At 44.6% G+C, this 24,841-nt stretch overlaps 1 protein-coding gene across 1 annotated transcript in view; it reads right to left on the bottom strand.

Annotated features, from left to right (window-relative positions):
* The window catches only part of HS6ST2 (heparan sulfate 6-O-sulfotransferase 2), a 469,232-nt gene that overhangs the window by 186,768 nt on the left and 257,623 nt on the right, over positions 1 to 24,841 (bottom strand). The window lies entirely within an intron of this gene.

The raw sequence follows: 24,841 nt of genomic DNA, 5'->3' as shown, positions 1-24,841 counted from the left end.
GGTAGAACACCACATCCCCACGGGAGACCATCCTCCTATAAAAGAGAGGTATCGGCCCGTACCCCCTGCCCACTACCAACACGCTAAGGGGATGCTTAGAGACATGAAGGAGGCTGGGGTGATCAGGGATAGCTGTAGCCCCTGGGCAGCTCCACTAGTCTTAGTCCGAAAGAAAGACAACACCATGAGGATGTGTGTAGATTACCGGAAAATCAACCGTATCACACACAAGGATGCGTACCCCTTACCAAGGATAGAGGAGTCATTGGCTGCTTTAAGATCTGCTAACTTCTTCTCTACCTTGGATCTCACTAGCGGGTACTGGCAGGTTCCTGTAGCAGAGGCGGACCGGGAGAAGACTGCATTCACCACCCCGATGGGACTTAGCGAGTTCACCTGCATGCCGTTCGGACTCTGCAACGCACCAGGAACCTTCCAACGATTAATGGAGTGCTGTCTGGGCCACAGAAACTTCGAGACGGTCCTGTTGTACCTGGACGATGTCATCGTATATTCCAAGACTTATGAGGACCACTTGAAACACCTGGCGGAGGTGTTCGAAGCTCTGGCGAGTTACGGCCTAAAGGTGAAACCCTCCAAGTGTCACCTCCTGAAACCAAAGGTGCAGAACCTGGGACACGTGGTGAGCGCTGACGGAGTGGCTCCCGACCCTGATAAGATCACCGCAATTAAGGAATGGCCAAGCCCCTCCAGCGTAAAAGAAGTGCGGCAGTTCCTCGGGTTGGTAGGCTACTACCGAAGGTTTATTCCCGGTTTCACCAGAAAGGCAGCACCTATGCAGGACCTCCTGAAAGGCCAGTCCCGGAAGGCCAAGAACCAGAAGCCGCCCTTCAAATGGGAGGAGCTGGAAGAAGAGTCCTTCCGCCAGCTGAAGATGGCCCTCACGGGGGATGAAATCCTGGCGTACCCGGATTATAGCCAGCCCTTTATCCTCTACACCGACGCCAGTAACATCGGGCTAGGAGCCGTACTGTCCCAGATTCAGCAAGGGAAAGAACGAGTAATCGCCTACGCCAGTCGAAAACTGCGACCCACCGAAAGGAACCCCGAGAATTACAGCTCATTTAAGCTAGAGTTCCTGGCCGTGGTATGGGCAGTCACCGAGCGCTTTAAGCATTACCTCGCTTCTTCCCGGTTCACCGTGTACACGGATAACAACCCGTTGACACACCTGGACACGGCAAGACTCGGTGCCCTGGAGCAGAGGTGGATGGCCCGTCTGTCCAACTACGAGTTCACAATCAAATACCGGGCAGGACGCTCCAATACCAACGCGGACGCCCTGTCCAGGATGCCCAACCTGCCGGACGGAGGAGAAGATCCGGAGGGACTGGAAGAAGTTGAACTCCCTGCGTTCCACTGTCATGGGACTATCCAGTATTCCCACCGGGTAAGGAGTAAGCAGGCTGCTACGTTGAACCCCTTACCCCACTACAACTGGGCGGAAACGCAAGACAGCGACCCTGCCGTCCGACTGGTGAAGGAGATGCTGACTCGGCCGGAGGCTCGCCTTGACCCAGACGCTCCGGAGGAAGCCAAGCAACTGTGGGCTGAGAAGAGTCGACTGTTCCCTTACAAAGGGAAGTTGTGCCGCAGAATGGTTAACTCCCGGACGCATGAATTACTCTGGCAAGTAGTGGTGCCACGAAGGGACGCAGCCATGGTGATGGAGGCATACCACGACGGAGCTGGACACTTCGGGTGGAAGAAGCTGGAGCTCCTGCTGCGCGAGCGGTTCCACTGGGTAGGCATGAGGGGAACCATCGAGAAGTGGTGCAGAGACTGTGGCCCGTGCAACCTGAGAAGGAAGGACCGTGCCAGCCAGAAGACTCCCCTGCAGTCCATCGTCACCCGGCAACCGTTGGAACTGGTAGCCTTGGATCATGTAAAACTGACCCCAAGCAGAAGTGGCTACGTCTACGCGTTAACCATCGTGGATCATTACTCCCGGTTCTTGGTTGTCGTCCCCGTCAAGGACTTAATGGCTCAAACGGCAGCTAGAGCCTTCCAGCAGCACTTCTGCCGTCCACACGGGTACCCGGACCAAGTGCTGACGGACCAGGGACCTGCCTTTGAAGCGGAGGTCTTCCAAGAATTTTGCAATCTGTATGGCTGCCGGAAGATAAGGACGACACCCTACCATCCGCAAACTAATGGACTTTGTGAAAAAATGAACCAGGTGGTAATGGATCTTCTAAAAACGTTGCCCCTGGAAGAACGCAGTCTGTGGCCTGAGAAGTTGCCCGATCTGGTGGACCTATACAATCACATCCCGGTAGGTTCCACCAACTGTACCCCGGCTTACCTAATGAGGGCGAGACCTGGTAAGTTACCTGTTGACCTGGAAATGGGAGTCCTGACACCCGAGGACACTTCACCAGAAGCAGACTGGGACACAGAGAGGCAGCAACAGTACCGGAAAGTACAGGAGAGCGTGGAGCGAAGTCTCTGTCAGGCTAGGGAAAGACAAGAGAAAACTTACAACCAGTACGCTCCCGCCGTTCCCCTGGTACCCGGAGAGCAGGTCTTAAAGAGGAAAAGACGGCTCCACAAGTTGGACGACCAGTGGGAGAAGGACCCGTACACCGTACTGCCCTCAAGCCACGAGAACCCGAAGGTCTGCACCATCAGTAAGGACGGAGGGGAAACCACAGCCATTGTATCCCGGGACCACCTGAAGAAGTGTCCCGAACAACTGAGGAACCCTGAAGAGGAACAAGAAGACCATCGACCCGTAGAGGAAAGGGAAGATATGGTTAGTACTGTGCTCGGGGACTTCCCTCGGTCTTGGACTCAAGTCAATGGTGCAGTTGTGGTGCCCGTACTCACCTTCCTCCAACCATCATCCCAAGCACCTACGGAGCAACGGGTAGAGCTGGAAGAACAGCCGGTCCAGGAGGCAGAAGACCCCACACCCGCAGACCAGGAGGATCAATCCTCTGCTTGCAGTGAGCCTGCCATATCCCTAGTGAGCCAGGGAACTCGTAGACAGCTGCCCAGTTTACCCTTGACAGCTCCTACACCCTGTAGTTCGGGGCCAGACAGTCAGCTCCGTAGGTCCACTAGAGCCACTAGAGGCCAGTTACCCGCACGCTGGAGGATTTAAAGTGTATAAATTGTTTTATTTATGTTTACCTGTGTATTGTTGCTTGTGTATAATTTTGTGTTTCTAGTTATTTTTAGGAATCCTTGGTGGATCTACCGGGAATCCTTGTACAATTAGTAGGAGCGTAACCCAGGATGGACTAGAGACTGTTAAGGACTCGGGGTAGGACAGACCCCTACCTGGTTACGTCTCCCTGTTTTGGTGAAATGGACACCTTGCTTCCCCTCAAAGACTGCACCCGGTTGCGGACACGCCGTGACCATTGTTATGTGTCTCTTTATTATAATGTTTTGGTTGTACTCTGTTATGTTTACAAAAATGTGTTTAGTCCCGGAGTACTAAATTTTACTAGGGGGGAATGTGGCACCCCAGGGGTCTGGTTTCCACAGTAATGTAATGTTATGTCTGAGAGCAGGTGGGAGGTCCTTTGGTCAGGGATCCTGTGCATGCCACACCTCCTGCCCAGTCTTGGGAGGGGAAGAACTTCCCCTATATAAACCCGGGGCTGAGGCAGGGTTAGTCAGTCAAGGAGAGTAGAGACGAGAAACAGTCATAGGAGGAAACAGCAGAAGCTCAGTGGGAGCAATACTACTACGAGTCAGGGGCTGGCAGCTGCAGAGCTCGCCCTGACTGAGAAGATTTCTTACCGGACCCGGGGTCCGAGGCTGTGGGGACTAACTCCTATCCAACAGCAGAAACCGACCGGCAGGGGATTGCAGGTCCTCTGGCCCAGAAACCCGAAGGCACGGTCACACGCGTGGGACCAGCACCGCCATCGTGGAGCGGAAGCCATTAGAAGGCCCCGAGTCACCGGCCATACGGGTGAGCACCACACGGTACACTCAGGGACGTGGGCTACTTTTACCCGCCGCTAGCAAGGTAGCCAGAAGAGTACAGTTAGTTGGGAAGGCCTACAACTCCGCCTGGCCAGGGGAGATCCCATCTGCTCAAGGACTGACCAGGCCCCGATTGCTAGCAAGTACTCCGGGAGGGTCTATCTTTGTCACCAGTAAAGACCCTGAACTACACCGCATCGTCTCTGAGTGGTTCCTGCTACCCCCATCATCCACGTCGGCTGCCCTGAGGCCATACCCCTCCCGTTGGGGGTTATACCATCCCCGCTGCACCATCCTTCCACCGGCCTCAGCGGCCTGCCCCGCAGCGGCAGCTCCATAGCTGTATTCAACGGGTGGCGTAGTCATCCCACCATCTACCGTTAACAGACTGCCACTGAGTTTGACACCCTGGGCACGGACCGGGTCGCCGCCACTCGGAGACTACGACCCCCATCTGATCCGGTTCCGGGTATCCCCAAACAGCACTGGCCCAGGGGGCGCGTCACCAACCCATCCTCTATCAATTGCTCATAGGCGAGAGGTGCGCTGTTCCTTTTTAGATGTTTCCCCTTTATGTGTTTGCTAACGTGCATTAGAGAATCAAAGCTAACTGGTTGGGAAGGGGCATAATACCAACCTAAGCAGTGCCCCTTTTATTGGTACCTACAGCAGCCTCAGTTATTGCCTCAATAGTAAAGCTGGATTACTAGAAGAATAGAAAATATAACACATTTTAATTGTGATTTTAATATATCTATTTGTGAAAATTCCAAATATCAAACATGTGACAAATATAAGTCTTCTACGATTCTATCCTATTCCTATCCGCACCGTCCTCACTCACCAACGATGTACTCTGCAATGAAGATGTAGAATTCCTCCTATTTTGTAAGTTCTTGGTTGTGTTAATTAATTATACAGCATGTGCTTAAATTACAAGATAATGAATGTTTGCCATACAGCTTCTCCAGGATGTCAAATCACTTTTAGACAGACATCAAACAAGCATATTGTCTGGGATTCCCATGACATCAGGGCAGAAATGCAACACATGAGCATAGCCGCTCAAGCTTGAAATTATTATTTTAATGGGTTGTGAATGTACAGGAGTTCATGCACAAACAAATGGGTGGAAAAGGATTTGTAGGCTGTTGTTTGCCTCTCTTCTCAGAAAGTCCTTGAAAGATAACCCACAATTACTCTAAATAATTGTCTTTCTCTTCTTCTTCTTGGCGTTATTGGTTCAAATGACCTTTACTTTATTAGAATCTCATTTCTATATAAGACAGACTTGAATTACTAATAATGAATGCATCACAATATATGCACACGTTTACTTCTTTTTATTTACACCACAAAAATGTAACTTTGTAATAAATCTACATAAAATTTACTGAACTGAGTGTGTATAAGACTTTAATGCTATGTTTCATTTTCGGTATATTGGTCACTAACGGGCTGGATCCAGGTGAAGTACACTAGTCCTTCTCTGGGTGTCACAATCAGTATTTAGCTGCTATATAGCCCCTCATAGTGTATTTTAATCCTTATAAACATATTCTGTATCACTGAATATATATGGTATGTAGATGACCAACTTAGGCTAGGTTCACATTGTCGTTTTAAGTTTAGTTTTTCTCTTCCGTTGTAGGAACTTCTGCAAAAAAATAATCCGGACCATGACAGGTGCAAATGGCACCGGATGGACCACAATGCACATCATTATTATAATTAGCTAACATAGCGCCATTAATTCCACAGCACTTTACAGACGTTATCATCTCTGTCCCCATTGGGGCTCACAATCTAGATTCCCTATCAGTATGTCTTTGGAGTGTGGGAGGAAACCCATGCAAACACAGGGAGAACATACAAACTCTTCGCAGATGTTGTCCTTGGTGGGATTTGAACCCAGGACCCCAGTGCTGTAAAGCAACAGTGCCAACCAGTGAGCCACCGTGCTGCATAACTTGGGCTGTGGAAATTGAAACTATGTATCTGCCAATATTTCTAATATAATTAATCCATTTAAGAATTTAGAGCAGTATATACTGTATTTGCAGCTCTTTTAGCTACATTTGTATAAAACTATACAAAAGTTGAAAGGAACCCGTTGGCACTCCTGACATTTACATTTTAGCAAATATTCATGTTCTGAATAATATAATTCTGAAGCATCTTTCCTTAAAAAGTTGTGTTGTTCCTTTCCTCTTATTCCTTCTAGAACTTATGACAAAATTGACAACTGGGTGTTACCTGTAGGGGGTGTGTCCTTATACAGTCTGACACTGTCCAATCAGTGTTGACAGTTCCAAAATGAATAGGGACACGTCCCCTATGATAAGGGGAATAGGGCAGTTCAGGTGACAATTTTTTCATAACTATTCAAGAGGCAAAACAGAAGCCGCACAGTGCAGAGTTGTGAAAAAATGTTCCAGAATTGTGATGGGAAATACTAAGGCACATACTTGCAACATGTCTAAGAATTGCTGTCTTGTACCCAAAGTTCTGGTGGATCCTCAGCCCAAGGGAAGAGTCAGACGGCCACATAACTCGGACGGGAATCACAACACAATGCTTGGACTTGTCGGTGGCTCTCCCGACTCAAGCGTGACAACTGCACAGAAATATATGCTGTCACGCTCGGGTCGGTAGAGCCGACAACCAGTTTGAGCATTGCGTTGCGATCCTCGTCTGAGTTATACGGCCGTCTAACTCTTCCCTTCAGGAGCGATATGTCCTATTTAAAGAGAACTCAATACCTTGGAAATAGCTATTTACCTGCAGATATAAGATTAATCTGGAGGTAAATACTGGTACACTACTGTCCTGCAGCCTTACAGAAAGCACAGCTACCGGGAGAATATAAACTTGTTTACTTCTGGAAGCCGCCGGTTTTCAGTCAAGGGGCATGCACAACGTGGGTGCAGTCATCACTCACAGCACAGCTCACTGTACTGTAAGCACGTCCTAGCACTTTGAGCTACAGTGGGCTCTGCACAGATGTGCTGTACCACAAGCTGTCAATCAAAGTGTCTGAGGATACTTACAGCCGCCTCCCACAGTATACTAAGCGGTGCTGTGAGTGGTGACTTTATCCGCTCCGTGCACCGCCCCTATGACTGAAAGCCATGGCTCCTGGGAGGAAATAAGGTCATTTTCTCTAGTAACCGCACTTTCAGTAGGGCAGGCAGGCAGCATTGTACTGCTATATCACCTGCAGATTAACCCTATATCTGGAGATAAATAGCATTTTATGAGGTGCCAGGATCCCTATGAAATATCAACTAAAGGAAAAGAGGATATATATGCATGTCAAACCAGCATTTAGTGGTAGATACCATACCCACAGCAATGGTCAATGAGACAACTGCTGAACCACCATGTAGAGGGATGATTCCTTTCCATTCATATTGCAATATTGGGAAATGCTAAAAGTGCTTCATTTTACCCCATTGAGTGAATTACAGTATGAAAACATCACAAATAACAATGCATAAAACATATCATGTCCAACGACTTGGGAATCATACAATATTGTATTTTTGCTGTTGCATTGCTAATGCTTTGCAATAAGGTTTGTCCTCCCTCTCCCCCTGTCTGCCTCCCTAGCTCTGATGTCCGTGACCTCTCTCTTCTTCCTGATTCTGTGTAGGTCAGCCAAGTTAAGAAGCTCATGTCTTTGCATCTCTAGTTCAGAATAGTATTTTTCTACCTACAGTAACTGTGCATAACTACAAGAATTCAACTTGAAAATAAACCTTCTTCAGGAATCTTCATACGTGCCTCTGCAGTCGAGTCAAGCTATCTGATGAAATCTCTTTGTGTGAGTAATGGTACATAGAAACAGCCTAGAAACAGTGTCTCAAGAGCTCCCACACTCGCAGCCTAGTCATGATGTCAGAATAAAACATATAAAGCATATATTGTAATTTGGTAATAAATGTTGACTTAGGAGGAAGTTACTTTATATAGTACTGAATCCGTAGACTTAAATGAGGTCTAATACATCATAACATGCTCTACAGACCCCCCTGGAAGCATTGCATGGGGCCTGAAGCAGGACACTGGTGACCTCATATGCTTTCATATACTACCTACATGTAAAGACATATAGAATAATATCAGCTTTCTGATTGATTTTACTGATAAAACAGACTTCCCAATTATCTCATCTTTTCTTATCCTAAGGTGCTGGCTATTCCCAAAGTCTATTAGAAATCTAGTCTATCTGCTTATTATGTTTGGAAAAGTAGCCCAGTAGTCCCTTTTAGATAACAGCTTCTAAGCCCAAAAGATGCATTCAGCTCTTGTAAACTAATAAGGTTAAGAAATGAATGGTATTTTTTGGCAATGTGTTGAACGTCATGCTGAGATGAGACACTAGCTTATGAGGCTCATTATGATCAGACTGCAGTAGTGACCTTCAGCGTGCTGTAAAAGAAATGCACAATTTAGAGCTCCCGTCAACAGTGTAATGAAACAACTCAGGGGAAGGCCAATCTTATCTGCAACTTTTACCCAGTTTTTGGAAGCTCACAGACCAAGACTAAAGAAGTAGCTGGAAGCTTAGACTCCAGGCTTGTAATGTCTCATTAGCGAGAACTAAGGGTATAAACTAGAAACAATCCGGAAAGCCAGCGGACGACACATAAGGCAAAGAGATGGGTTTCTTGATCTAATGATGTGGATAAACCTCTTGCAGCAATATCGTCCCTTAGATCAGTTTACCGAAATGTCAAATCCAAAAAAAACTAGACTGATACTTTGATTGAAGCTATGTATGAAAGAAATTAACTCCACATGTTAAGTAAAAATTGGGTATATAATATATAAATATTTTTTTATTTTTTGGACAATCCTATTTTGATCATGATGTGTCCAAGTAATCAATTGTGACCTTCTAATAAGCTTGAAGGCAAGTATACAATTTCCCTGCAGTGCCACCGAAAGGAGTAATGAAGGATTACACAGTTCCCTTTGGAATCAATGGAACTTTGGTTTTACATGGACATATTTGGTCCTCCAAAGGAAGGGAAACTCTTTATAGCTGCTATCCATGGAGGAGGGGCTGTTCAAATTTCTCTAAAAGGCTATTTTAACTTTGATTTTGACACAGAACATCCATTCTGAGTAAAATATAATGTTTGGTCCCTGAATGTAGGTTATCAAGGTAGATAGTTTTGGAAAAGACCTAATAGTAGCCAATTCACATCAATTTTGAATTGCACGACTATGAACTAAATAAAAACCACCTTGTTGGGAATGAATAGATCGTAAAGAGAAAAGAGAGTGTACTGCCTGTATATACTACAGGGGACATTCACTCTAAATAAAGACCCAACCGGTCTCCTATTCTACAAAATATTACTAGGAATCAACTGACATATGGATTCCAGGTAATCTCCTGCTCTTATCACTATGGACTTGTTCAACTGTATAAAAACAAACTTCTACTACTGGGACATCACAAGATGTAGAAGAGAGAGCACATCTCTATACATACAACTGGGCAGGTCATGAGAATTGCATTCAGGTCAGGAGAACATGTGAAGCACAAAACCCCAGATTAGATTTTTAGGGTTGAATATCAACCCCAATTGGTGAAATAAATGACTAATTTTTGCCAATGCATCAAAAATTAATTCTCATTTCACTATTCAGAAAACCGGTGATCGAAGATGAGGGGGATGTGTAGAACAAAGATAAAAATTGGCCTTGCCTTTAGTTTCCCCCTCGATTCCCTTCCCGTGACACTAAGGCCTCGTTCAGACGTCAATGATTTTTTTCACAAACGCAAAAAACGGTTCGATTTTCATTAGTGTTTTGGGTCAGAGTTTCTTCAATTTTTGGTCAGTGTGTCAGTTTTCCTATTAGTACTTCATCAGTGGAAAAATAAATTGTTTATGAAACTTCTATTTACTACAATGTTAATCACGGGCAGCACTGAGATTGCACACAGATGCCATCCCTATGCTGTCTGTGATTTTGACAAACCCATAGACTTGAATGGGTAATTTTGATCTGGGACATGGTTCAAAATCGAAAAAATTTTTCATGATTTTTCTGCGGACACTCAGACTGAAAAAAAACATGGCTATGTGAAAAGATTCATAGACAGAACATATAAGTGAAAAATGGACCTCTATATGAGGACTTAGGACAATTTCTTACCTCTCGTTTGCTATTAGAGAAATTATTCGGGAAGGGACTGGACTCACTGCCACTTCGCAAACAAAATTAGATTCAGCAGGTCTGGGCACCCTTTTTAAAAGACCCTATATTATGTACACCAAACCTCAGCCTAAATGGATTTTGCCATATTTCTGCAAGGCTTTATTCTATTAAAATATTCTCATCTAAAAGCTGTAGAGCAATGTTGTGTTCTTACTGCAGGTATCTGCAAAAACATAGCTCTTGGCATTTTTACTTATTGGAAAATTCTACTGCTCAGGAGTTAAACGGGTCAGCACATTAGTTTATGCTTCTATAGTTCACCATGTGACACAGCAAACAGAACACGTTATTAATCTATAGACGTGGAAAACATGAAACGTAAGAGCTTGGTTTAAATAATTTGTGTTGTTTGTGTTAGTTACAAAATGGATGAAATAAAAACACTACAATCTGTTTATCAACAGATGGCCGCTTCCCCGAGGTATCCACAGCCCAATATCACCGCAAAAGAAAAAAGGTCGGCAATTATGACAATTATTGTTTTAATATAAACAAAAAAAATAAAAAAAAATAATCACAATGGATAATTCTAACCTTTTTACTAATCATAAATCTAATTGCGACAACATTAACGAGCACTTACTGAAAGCTCCATTAACTATGTGCAGGTCCCATGTGAATGGTAGAATGGATAACAAAGAAATGGTATCCTGAGTATCTTCCGCAGGATTTCTACATTCTAATCACTTCTATCTACAATTATATTATAATGTTCAGTGTACATTATAAATACAGTGGATATAAAAAGTCTACATACCCCTGTTAAAATGCCAGATTTTTGTCATGTAATAAAATCATACCAAGAAGAATCATTTCAGAACTTTTTCCAAACTTTTAATGTCACCCATAAACGGTACAAATCCATTGAGAAAAAAAAATCATTTTGAGGGGGAATATAAAAATAACAAAACTAAAATAATGTGGCTGCATAAGTGTAAGCACCGTCTCATAACAGGGGATGTTGTGTTAAGAATTAGTCAATCACATGTACAATTGTGTTAAATAGTAATCAGCACACAGCTGCCATCATTTACAGTGATTCTGATTAACCCCATATAAAGGTTAGCTGCTTTAGTAGGATTTTCTTGACATTTTCTTAGGCCATGGCCTCACCATCAGTATTTGGTCAGTATTCGGCCAGTATTTTTTCTCAAGAGGCTGTCAAGAGGCCTACAGCAACATTAAAGTGGCTGCAGAAATTTCTGACAAGTACAAGTTGTGTACTTCATGTGACAACAATCTCCCATACTCGTCATATTCCTTGCCTGTTGGGTGGGGTGGCAAGATGAAAGCCTTTTCTTACAAAGAAAAACAACAAGCTTGGCTATGTTTTACCAAAACCTACATCAAGTTTGCCAAGATTAAAGAGACCAAGATTGAACTTTTTAGCCATAATTCCAATAGGTATGTTTACCACAAAGTAACAGTGAAGCATGGTGGAAGCAACATTATGCTTTGGGGATGTTTTCTAGCAGCTGGAACTGGGGCTTCAGCCAAGCTGGAGAGAATTACAAACAGTTCCAAATATCAGTCAATTTTACAAGAAAACTCTAAGCCTCTGCTAAAAAGCTGAAGACGAATTTCACCTTTCAGCATGATAACAACCCTAAGCACACCCCAAATCAACAAAAGAATGGCTATGCCATGTACAATCCAAACAGTTCATTAACATATAAGAAAAATGTGGATTTCTCAGAAATAGGACATCAGATCACAGATGTCAAGGTTAGTGTTGAGCGAATTTGTTCAGCGAATGTTCGAAAGTTTCAAATTCGACACGAATATGGCACATTCGGATTCGTGATCACAAAGGCGAGCAAATTTTCTTAAAATCGGTAAAGTTTGATGAATTTGCATGGGACCGCGAATACAGGGCAACCACAGCGTTTTGAACAGTTTTGTTAGCATAGTGCAAGTGTATGATGAGCGATGACATGTGCCAGGTGAGTGTGAGGGCTGTGGAGAGCTTAGAACAGGTCAGATCAGCGGTGTACTGTTTTTTTTCCGGTGGGCGGTAACTTTAACTGAGGAAAGCACGGCCAGCCAATCATAGCGCAGGAAGCATCTACACTGTCCAAGTACTGAGACTCTGACAGAAACAGAGGGCCCATGCCATACAATAGTGCTGTGCACCGCTGGTATAGAGCTCCATGTCTCTATACCTTGAATCTTTTTTTGCACTTGCTAATGTGAACAAGCAAGCGCAGTGCACCTTTTCATTTAGTGGGCTTGAAATTGTGCTGTGCACAGTCTGCAGAGCTTCTTATTGCAGAGCACAAAATGTGTTGTTATTTTTTTTCTGTTGCTATTGTGATATTGAAAGCTGTGTGCACTAAAGTCTTTTTTACTGTCAGATACTATTTTAGTGGAGTTGAGCTTCATGTGATTTTAGAGTAAAAAAATAAATTTTTTCTCTTGCTATGCCCAGTCCAAAAAATATTTTTTCCTGTGCCAAAAGTCATACAGTGCTATAAGCCAGCTACTACGTCAGTGGCGGTCAAAGTCAACTGGACGCAGAGCTTATGCAGAGTAACCCAAAAATGTTTTTTGCTCTGAGTAACGTGATACAGCTGGCTAGATCCGAGTTTGAAATATTTTGGAGCATATATTCTATGTCATACTGGCCTCATCCACATTCAAAAAAAATAATTTCTTCTGTTCCTAAAGTAATACAGCAGGGGACATCTCAGTTTGAAATTGTTTGGAGAATATCTCGTAGGTTTTATCGGCCTCATGCACACTAACAAATTTCTTTTGTCTGTTAGTAAAGTTATACGGCAGGCCATATCTTACCTTGTCATTTAGTGTCTCTGAAATTCAGGTGTGTGCTGAGCTTGAGCTATTGCACAGGAAAAAAACATATTTTTCTTTAGTTAATTGCATGCTCCTACCACTGTATCTGACCAACATGAGTGGGAAAAAGAGAGGTCGTGGTGGAAGGGGGAATAGGCTTGGTGTTCAAGGTGTACGTGGGGTATGTGGTATTGTTAGTGAAAGCACTAGTGAACCAACACAACTTATGTTACTGGACAGCCTACTGCACTCCCTTCCTTTGGCAGCCGCACAGTGGTACGCCTTGTTGATAAGGCCCAGAAAGAGCAGGTGCTCCAGTGGATGGCAAGCTCTGCTTCCAGTGGCCTCTCCTCTTCTTCCTCCACCTCAACATCACACGCAGTGCAGTCCACAGAGGTGGCACCCCAATTACCCATGCTTCTCCCCGCGTCACAACTGGCCAACTGCCGAACTGACTGTAGCTAACCACAGATGGGTGAGTCTACACCATGGGCATCAGAAGTGTACTCCAAACAGTCACAGAGTCAAGGGGAGGAAATCATCTGCACCGATGCCCAAATTTTTTTAGCTTGGATTCAGGGCAGGACGAAGTAGGGTCCGAGCAGGTTCCTGACCCTCGTCACCAGATGTTAACCGCAGGGGAGGGAGGTGATCCCAATGAGACTCAGATACCTGAGGCTCATGCGGACAGTACTGTGTTGTCAGGGCAACAAGAGGAGAGGGGTCACTCTGAGGGCAAGGAATGGGATAACACATTGGATGATGACGAGGTTGAAGATCCTACTTGGTGTGAACCCAGAGTCACGCAGCCGAGTAGGTCATCTGAGGAGGTGGAGGAGGAAGACGAGGAGGTTACATTTCACCCTACGGCGCAGACATGGGGTGATGCAAGTGTAGCACCCCAAGGGCTCGGCTGCTACAGGGGTATTGCACCTCAAACCAGAGGTGTGATATTCCACTCCCGGGTAAGGATGGAGTGTGGACCAGGACTCGTTTAGCTGCATGCACCACACACACCCCATTTCCGAGGGACAGGTCAACGGTGCTCCCACTAGACAGAAGTGCAGGCACGACAGCATCTGTCCCTGGCTGGAGTGGGGCGGGGGGTGGAATACCCAATGGTGTAGGAGCAGATAGGGGTGGGTCTCTGGGCATAGGTAGGAGCCCATTGGTTGCTAGTCACCTGGGCTCACACATAGAGGGAGGTATATAAGGTGGGCACCATCTTAGAGTGAGAGAGAGTCCAGTTCAGTTCAGAGAGGAGTTCAGCCCGAGAGGGCTGGCAGGGAGCTGTGGCTCAGTCTGGGCCCAGCTCCAGAGGCAGGCCTGGAGTGGAGGCCAGAAACAGCAGAAAGAGAGAGAGGAGAAGGAACGGAAAGGAAAGTAAGAAAGGAACTGGAACAGAGGAGAAAGGAAGCAAGGAACACAGAGAAAGGCCCAGAGACGCGAGTAAAGAAGGAACCCCATATGCCCAGGAGATACAGGGTGAAGGGTTGGCAGAGCAGGGTACCGGAACCCAAATTGGTGGAGGCAACAGATTCCTCAGCCAAAGACCGGAGGTCGTCACCACATCTTGGTGCGACCCCCCACTACATCCACCAGGAAAGCATACCGCATAGGGTCAGGGAAACCGGAGATAGGTTTCGCCAACAGAAGGCCCGAGGGAGCTGCACAAAGGTGGGTCACTGGTGGGGACGGCCAGAGAAAGGAAGAGAAGGGAGCCCTGTGCCACGCTCTGGAATTGCCTGGGAGTTGGTCAAGCCCCTTGCCTGGTGAACGCAGCACGGCTCAGGCGGTCCTTCATGTGCACAAGTGACCTGGATGAAAACTGTGAGTAAAGCATTGGAAACTGCACCACAAGTCTCTGTTTCATCGCCGCACCAGCACCATCAGTACTTGGACGCTCACACCATCACTCCCAGCATCCACACTAGCTGCCCTGAGGCAATACTTCTCCCGTGGGGAGTTATTCCATACTCGGCTGCGCAAACTACATCAGCCTCAGCGGTCTGCAGCGCAGCGGCGGTCCCCACTGACCGCAATCAACGGGTGGCGTAGTCGGACATTGTTATTACCTAAGACTGCCACTGGTTTGACCACCCTGGGCACGGACCGGGTCGCCGCCATACGGAGACTACAACCCCCAGCATCTTACAGAAGGCCCGGCCCCGGGTATCCCCTGCACAGCACAGGCCCAGGGGGCGCGTCACAAGCACGAGGAGCACTGCATCCTTAGCCACAACCATGGCTATGGCCAGCAGCTGTCATGGGTCTGCAGCTCGCAGACGCAGCAAGGGTTACCTAGCATGGGTCTTTTTTGTCACTGCAAAGGATGAGCCACCTCACGTTATCTGCAATCTTTGCGATAGAAAACTCAGTAGAGGGAAAAACTGCAATAATTTGACTACTACATGCATGAACGTTCACATGATCAAACAACATTCTTTACGCTGGGAATCTTACCGCACTGAAATGCGGACCAGCGCACCTGGACAACCATCAGCTGCCCCATCAAACGCATCCACTGCTTCTTCCTCCTCCTCTGTTACCGTGCCAAGTATTGTCATGCAGGTCTCCCATCGCAGAAACTCCGGTTCTTTACCCGCTCCAGTCAAGCTGAGTGAAAGCCCGTAAGCTGTAACGGAAGCGGACACGCCTGCTGTGTTTGTTTCATCGAGCACACGGCATGTTTCTCAATCCACCGTAACATATGCACCTCACTCACGCTCCACCAGTTTTTCCGGTTCACCATACTCTGCCCTCTCTCAGCACCTTAGCCAGCCCTCGGTCCTGCAGTTGTGGTCACGTAAAAGATTGTTTCATCCTACGCATGACAAACCTAAGAGGTTGAACTCCACCATCTCCAATCTGTCAGCCACGGAAATGGTGGTCTTAGGCCCTATTTTTTTAAATGTAAACACTTCTGATTGAGTCTGCAACTCCTGGGTTGGCTGTAGTGGGACAGGTAAGGGTCTGCGTTAAACTACTTTTAGTCTGATGACATTGATGCCACTTTCGGTGGTGTTAGGCCCTCATTTAGGGCAATGTGAACACTCCTGGTTAGGTCTCCATCTCCTGGGTTGGCTGTACTGGAAGAGGTGTGGGTCTTATTTACACTATTTGTACAGTAGTGAAATTGATGCCACTTTGCTGGTGTCTGCCACTAATTACTTTAAATGTGGGGAATCCTGATTGGGTCTCCATCTATTGGGTTAGCTGTAGTGGAACCTTCCTGTTCTGCAGTCTAAGTTGTGTAAGGTTGCATATCAGTCCTTGCTGCACTCTGATACAGACTCTGCCTGCTGCACTCCTGATACAGACTCAGCCTGCTGCACTCCTGATACAGACTCAGCCTGCTGCACTCCTGATACAGACTCAGCCTGCTGCACTCTGATACAGACTGTGCCTGCTGCACTCCTGATACAGACTCTGCCTGCTGCACTCTGATACAGACTCTGCCTGCTACACTCCTGATTCAAACTCTGCCTGCTGCACTCTGATACAGACTCTGCCTGCTGCACTCTGATACAGACTCTGCCTGCTGCACTCCTGATACAGATTCTGCCTGCTGCACTCCTGATACAGACTCGGCCTGCTGTACTCCTGATACAGACTCGGCCTGCTGTACTCTGATACAGACTCTGCCTGCTGCACTCCTGATACAGACTATGCCAGCTTCACTCTGATACAGACTCTGCCTGCTGCACTCTGATACAGACTCTGCCTGCTGCACTCTGATACAGACTCTGCCTGCTGCACTCTGATACAGACTCTGCCTGCTGCACTCTGATACAGACTCTGCCTGCTGCACTCTGATACAGACTCTGCCTGCTGCACTCTGATACAGACTCTGCCTGCTGCACTCCTGATACAGACTATGCCAGCTTCACTCTGATACAGACTCTGCCTGCTGCACTCTGATACAGACTCTGCCTGCTGCACTCTGATACAGACTCTGCCTGCTGCACTCTGATACAGACTCTTGCTGCTGCACCATCTAGTCTGTCCTACTGGGTCCAGCTGCTGCGTGTCCGTTGGTCTGTCCTGGAGTGGCACCTGGCGTTCATCAGGAGCCAAGTCTAACCTCACCATCAGAGGCTCTAGTGAACAGTCCGGTGCTCGCTTAGTCACGCCCCTTCAGGCTCTCCGGGGTCCGTGGCACAGTGGTTCGACAAACCACGTCCGTGACAGTGCGCCCTCGCAGGCAGGGTCCTCTCTCCTGTTGTACAAGTCGGTGACCCCTTTTGACATGTAAAAAGCGCAACTGAATAAATGTCGCTGTCACAGTAATAATAATTATAGTACTTGTACTCTGGGTCAATTGATGGCACTTCCCTGGTGTCTACACCTAATTTGATGTGTTTTGGCAGCTTTTGGTCCCGTTTCTAGGTGTTGTATATGCATTTTTTTGGTCCCCCCATTGACTCCTATGGGATTCGGAAAAGTTCGACGAACATTCGGCGAATAAATTTGGCGAATATCAATTGAACTTTTCCGAATCGAATACTGAAATGTTCGCTCATGCCTAGTCAAGGTATCATTTTATTTAACTTTCTAGTACCTGCATGTCCATATAGGCAGTTTAGAAGGGTTGATCCTACTGACAGATTCCATTCAAAGATAAAAAAGTTCTAAAATAATTCTTCTTTGTATGATTTTTTACATGGCAAAAACCTGTCATTTTAGCAAGGGTGTTTAGCATAGAAACTGGATTTTCATGAAGACAGCTATATAATAATAAGACTCTCTGCCAAGAATGTGCTAATGGTTAATCCTGTAACTGAACTGAAATGAGCCTGGCCGCTTTTATAGAAAAAATAATTCCAATGACAGATCGCTCTGAAACAAGTAATTGATTCAAGTCTGAATGAATATTTTCCCTTAATTCGTCACTGCCTCACACGCTTTTGTTTTGGCTTCTAATTGATCAATACATCAGAAAAACAGTACATTGACTTTGATTGACGTATATTTCTTTCAACCATCAGCTGTATGGAGTCGATAGTCTTTGAGACCACAGAATTGCATGGAGGCCCCATACTGCGGTGCCTGGAGTGTCTATGGCTCCATAATACATGATGTGTGACTTTCTGCAATAAAAAAGAAAAATACTTACTTTTCTTACTTATATAGCTCCATCATATTCCACAGCCCTTTACAGATATCATCATCACTGTCACCATTGGGCTTCACAATCTAAATTCCCTATCACTATGTCTTTGGAGTGTGGAAAGAAACCAGAGTCCCCCGAGAAAATCCATGAAAAAACACAGGGAGAACAAACTCCTTGCAGATGTTTTTGGTGAGATTTGAACCCAGGGCCCCAGTGCTGCAAAGTAACAGTGCTAACCACAGAGCCACCGTGTTGTTTGTGACTCCACCTTGGAGAGAATGTATCACTTACAGTAATTTTAAAGAATCAAAACCATTTTTTTAATCTATTTTTATTTTGTGATTGGATATTTTTTTGTATTTTACTTTCTATACACGATTAAGAGGACTATCATTTTGCCTAAACTTCTGCTAACAACATTCAGAGATATGCTTTACAGCCGCCAACCAGACTGCGATAGAAAGGACTTAATTCATTGACTTCTATAAGTCTCTCATCTGTGTGTAGGTCACAGTGCAGGGAGGGGGAGGAAGTGACCTGTGACAATTACTTAATGAGACTGATGGATCCTGTATTATCTGCTGTATACACATGTTTTTTTTGTCATTGTACAAGAGAGTGAGGTGGGGATATGGGACATCAGCTACTGCGAATAATGGATCCTGTGCTATCTACTGTACATAGATGAGTCATCTTTCATTGTCATAATGTCTGTGATGATAATGAGACTGGTGAAAAGTCTTCTGTACGGAACGGTAAATATAAATATATTACAAAGCCCCCTTACCCATTAAATAAAAATATATCACACTACCTGAGCTCCTCAGTCTCAGGTAGAAGAAACAAATGCCTTATTAAAATTTAAAATATAGAATTTATATTTGGGCATTAATTAAAAATCATAAAATATGCAGGGATTACCCAAATGGAGTAAGCATTAATGGTGCAGACCAATGCACAGATAAATTGTGGAAATTTTGTACAAACATAAGCATAGATGATAAAGTGCTAATGCAAATTTAAATCAGGACTGTTTGCACAGTCAGTCTAAAGCCCCCGTCTCACATAGCGAGATCGCTAGCGAGATCGCTGCTGTGTCACGGTTTTGATGACGCAACAGCGACCTCACCAGCGATGTCGCTATGTGTGACACTTTGCAGCGATCAGGCCCCTGCTGTGAGGTCGCTGATCGCTGCAAAGTGTCCTGGACCATTTTTTGGTCGTTGTCCTCCTGCTGGTCAGCACACATCGCTGTGTGTGACCAGCGGGAGCAGCGATCAGGCTGGTAACCATGGTAAACATCGGGTTACTAGGGGCACAAGCGCACCTAGTAACCCGTTGTTTATCATGGTTACGAGCCTGCTAAAGTGAGCGGTAACCTCCCGCTCACTGTAGCAGAGTGGTAACCATGATAAACAACAGGTTACTAGGTGCGCGTGTGCCCCTAGTAACCCGATGTTTACCATGGTTACCAGCCTGCTCCTGCTTCAGCAGCAGGCTGGTAACCAGGAGCAGGACATCGTGGAATGATTCTTTCCACGACGTCGCTGCTCCCCTGATCGTTGGTGATCCTGCCTGTTTGACAGCTCACCAGCGACCACATAGCGACGCAGCAACGATCCCTGACTGGTCGTATCGCTGTTGGGATCGTTGCAACGTCGCTAAGTGTGACAGGGCCTTAAACCTAATCCTGCATATACATGGATAAGATCAATTAGGTTAAAGTGCTAGTGCTGGGGTTATTTTCACCTAAAGCTAAGTGTGCTTAGAGATCACCATGTACATGATTAAGCTTAGGAATTGAAGGCTTTGAGTGGATGTTTACTTACAGCTATAGAGGAAAGGGATCTGCACCACCAGTTGCTCCCACCCTGACGACGCAGTTTCGCCACACTTCTTCCAGGGGGCATTAAATATAAATCTGACAGAACAAGCAGTTGATCTAATGTGCATGGGGGACTCTAACTTAACGGATGACATAGAAGAAGGATCAAGTGGTTTGAAATTATTTACCAGCCAAGCCTAACAATGGCTTAGTCCACTCTCCCGTTCGGCTGAACCGAGCATCCATATGTATGGGGAAGGCAGGAGAGTTAATGTTCAGCTAACAGTTATCTAAGCCGTATGGATGCCTTAGATTTTTTAATATAAAGAGAAATATGTAAAATAAAAAATGGCAAAAATCTATAAATAAAATAAAATACTTCAAACATAAAATAGATATAAAAAACAAGATATAAATAAGATATAAACAATAGGTCATTTTCGGATGTCGCATTTCCTTCAATATCAATTCAACCTTCGAACAAACTTATAAGGAGATTTCTCTCAATACTATATTGTCAATGCAATTAATTTATGGGGTTATATGTTCACGCTGGCTCTGTAAAATATGTAAACCTAGGAGCATCCATACTGCAGTCTTACAGCTCGGCAAACGTGATTTTTACTATAAGCAGTTCAACTATTTTTACTTTTCACACTAATGGAGTTTATTAATAACAATGGACGCTTGATGTTTGAACCATAAGATTTTTCATCATTTTAATTAGCATTCTTCTTTTTTTTCTTACACCCAGGATCTTTATGCTGAACCCTATTTAAAGCTCTATGGATACTTTCCATATAATATTTTTCCAATTCCAAAAATAATTACGCTTTCACAATGAAATGTTTATTCATTGCTAATTAGAGCTGCAAAACAAGAGAAGCAGGAGAGAAGAATTTTAACAAAACGCACCTCCTGTGGCTAAAACCAATCCGAGTATGAAGGAAAGGGAAGAAAGAGAGGCATTAAATAATGCACTGGCTTAGTTATCCTGAATGGGGACTGCGGCAACAGAAGCTTATCAAACACAAGCACTTTGATGTACACCCAGAAATTAATTTTGTAGCCAAAATTTTTACAGGATAGCAATGCTTTTCTTTTTTCCTGCAAGGTGCTTTTTAGTAGAATTTGCCTGAAGCTGTAAAGCAAAAATACATGAATATTTTTTATAGCAGAAGGATTTTCTGTGAGTGCACATTTTACAAGCCTTCCCTGCAGTGACTTACACCCGGCATCCCATCGAAGCGGACAATTTATCGTTTGCACTCAACTCGTAATAAATGGGAATTGGATTTTAAAAAAAGCCTTAATAGTTCATGTTTTATAAGGACTGTGGCAATGTCTTTTTAATACTACCATAAAATACGTAAATTATGTTTATGCAGCTCTGGTTTCTGACCATTAAAAATGAGATTTTGTGTTTGCTAAACTTTAAAATGATCTTATCCATTTGGACTAATTTTTTTAAATGTACTAGACTAATAAGATCGACATATATAAGACGTCTTAGGCTGTAATAGGGCTATGACAGATGCTTTCTGCAAGTTGTGTATAAAGGGAACCTTTATAAAAGGCAATGTGTGAACAGAAAATTACCTATCGTTTAAATCAGGTGTTAATGTTAAATGTATTAAAAAACTGATACAGTGGGTACGGAAAGTATTCAGACCCCTTTAAATTTTTCACTCTGTTTCATTGCAGCCATTTGGTAAATTCTAAAAAGTTCATTTTTTTTCTCATTAAAGTACACTCTGCACCCCATCTTGACTGAAAAAAACAGAAATGTAGAAATTTTTGCAAATTTATTAAAAGAGAAAAACTGAAATATCACATGGTCATAAGTATTCAGACCCTTTGCCCAGTATTGAGTAGAAGCCCCCTTTTGAGCTAGTGCAGCCATGAGTCTTCTTGGGAATGATGCAACAAGTTTTTCACACCTGGATTTGGGGATCCTCTGCCATTCTTCCTTGCTGATCCTCTTCAGTTCCATCAGGTTGGATGGTGAACGTTGGTGGACAGCCATGTTTAGGTCTCTCCAGAGATGCTCAATTTGGTTTAGTTCAGGGCTCTGGCTGGGCCAGTCAAGAATGGTCACAGAGTTGTTCTGAAGCCACTCCTTTGCTATTTTAGCTGTGTGCTTAGGGTCATTGTCTTGTTGGAAGGTGAACCTTTAGCCAAGTCTGAGGTCCAGAGCACTCTGAAAGAGGTTTTCATCCAGGATATCTCTGCACTTGGCCGCATTCATGTTTCCTTCAATTGCAACCAGTTGTCCTGTCCCTGCAGCTGAAAACACCCCCATAGCATGATGCTGCCACCACCATGTTTCATTGTTGGGATTGTATTGGGCAGGTGATGAGCAGTGCCTGGTTTTCTCCACACATACTGCTTAGAATTATCACCAAAAAGTTCTATCTTCGTCTCATCAGACCAGAGAATCTTATTTCTCATAGTCTGGGAGTCCTTCATGTGTTTTTGAGCAAACTATGTGTTCTTGTGCTGAGGAGAGGCTGCCGTGGGGCCACTCTGCCATAAAGGCCCGACTGGTGGAGGGCTGCAGTGATAGTTGCCTTTGTGGAACTTCCTCCCATCTCCCTACTGCATCTCTGGAGCTCAGTCACAGCGATCTGGGGATTATTGGTTACCTCTCTCACCAAGGCTTTTCTCCCAGGTCAAGGAAGACTTCTGGTGGTCCCAAACTTCTTCCATTTAAGGATTATGGAGGCCACTGTGCTCTTAGGAACCTTGAATAATGCAGAAATTCTTTTATAACCTTGGCCAGATCTGTGCCTTGCCACAATTCTGTCTCTGAGCTCCTTGGGCAGTTCCTTTGAGCTCATGATTCTCATTTGGTCTGACATGCACTGTGAGCTGTGAGGTCTTATATAGACAGGTGTGTGCCTTTCCAAATCAAGTCCTATCAGTTTAATTAAACACAGCTGGACTCCAATGAAGGAGTAGAACCATCTCAAGGAGGATCACAAGGAAATGGACAGCATGTGACTTAAATATGAGTGCAAAGGGTCTGAATACTTATGACCATGTGATATTTCAGTTTTTTTTTAATAAATTTGCAAAAATTTCTACATTTCTGTTTTTTTTCAGTCAAGATGGGGAGCAGAGTGTACTTTAATGAGAAAAAAAATTAACTTTTTAGAATTTACCAAATGGCTGCAATGAACCAAAGAGTGAAAAATTTAAAGGGGTCTGAATACTTTCCGTATTATATAATATATATATATATATACACAGTACAGACCAAAAGTTTGGACACACCTTCTCATTTAAAGATGTTTTCTGTATTTTCTTGACTATGAAAATTGTACATTCACACTGAAGGCATCAAAACTATGAATTAACACATGTGGAATTATATACTTAACAAAAAAGTGTGAAACAACTAAAAATATGTCTTATATTCTAGGTAGTAGCCACCTTTTGCTTTGATGACTGCTTTGCACACTCTTGGCATTCTCTTGATGAGCTTCAAGAGGTAGTCACCGGGAATGGTCTTCCAACAATCTTGAAGGAGTTCCCAGAGATGCTTAGCACTTGTTGGCCCTTTTGCCTTCACTCTGCGGTCCAGCTCATCCCAAACCATCTCGATTGGGTTCAGGTCTGGTAACTGTGGAGGCCAGGTCATCTGGCGTAGCACCCCATCACTCTCCTTCTTGGTCAATAGCCCTTACACAGCCTGGAGGTGTGTTTGGGGTCATTGTACTGTTGAAAAATAAATGATGGTCCAACAAAACGCAAACCGGATGGAATAGCATGCCGCTGCAAGATGCTGTGGTAGCCATGCTGGTTCAGTATGCCTTCAATTTTGAATAAATCCCCAACAGTGCCACAAGCAAAGCACCCCCACACCATCACACCTCCTCCTCCATGCTTCACGGTGGGAACCAGGCATGTAGAGTCCATCCGTTCACCTTTTCTGCGTCGCACAAAGACACGGTGGTTGGAACCAATGATCTCAAATTTGGACTCATCAGACCAAAGCACAGATTTCCACTGGTTTAATGTCCATTGCTTGTGTTCTTTAGCCCAAACTAGTCTCTTCTGCTTGTTGCCTGTCCTTAGCAGTGGTTTCCTAGCAGCTATTTTACCATGAAGGCCTGCTGCACAAAGTCTCCTCTTAACAGTTGTTGTAGAGATGTGTCTGCTGCTAGAACTCTGTGTGGCATTGACCTGGTCTCTAATCTGAGCCGCTGTTAACCTGCGATTTCTGAGGCTGGTGACTCAGATAAACTTATCCTCAGAAGCAGAGGTGACTCTTGGTCTTCCTTTCCTGGGGCGGTCCTCATGTGAGCCAGTTTCTTTGTAGCGCTTCATGGTTTTTACAACTGCACTTGGGGACACTTTCAAAGTTTTCCCAATTTTTCGGACTGACTGACCTTCATTTCTTAAAGTAATGATGGCCACTCATTTTTCTTTACTTAGCTGCTTTTTTCTTGCCATAATACAAATTCTAACAGTCTATTCAGTGGGACTATCAGCTGTGTATCCACCAGACTTCTGCACAACACAACTGATGGTCCCAAAAGGGCCAACAAGTGCTAAGCATCTCTTGGAACTCCTTCAAGATTGTTGGAAAACCATTTCCGGTGACTACCTCTTGAAGCTCATCAAGAGAATGCCAAGAGTGTGCAAAGCAGTCATCAAAGCAAAAGGTGGCTACTTTGAAGAACCTAGAATATAAGACATATTTTCAGTTGTTTCACACTTTTTTGTTGAGTATATAATTCCACATGTGTTAATTCATAGTTTTGATGCCTTCAGAGTGAATGTACAATTTTCATAGTCATGAAAATACAGAAAAATCTTTAAATGAGAAGGTGTATCCACATACATAGTGCATGTATCAGAAATCTTGAAATTTTCTCACTGCCTGGTAAGCCTACTACCAGGAT

Source organism: Phyllobates terribilis, unplaced genomic scaffold (genome assembly GCF_046119375.1).
Source record: "Phyllobates terribilis strain yellow unplaced genomic scaffold, ASM4611937v1 Scaffold_7__3_contigs__length_470593459, whole genome shotgun sequence".
NCBI lineage: Eukaryota > Metazoa > Chordata > Amphibia > Anura > Dendrobatidae > Phyllobates > Phyllobates terribilis.
This window is presented reverse-complemented; position numbering and strand designations above follow the sequence as displayed.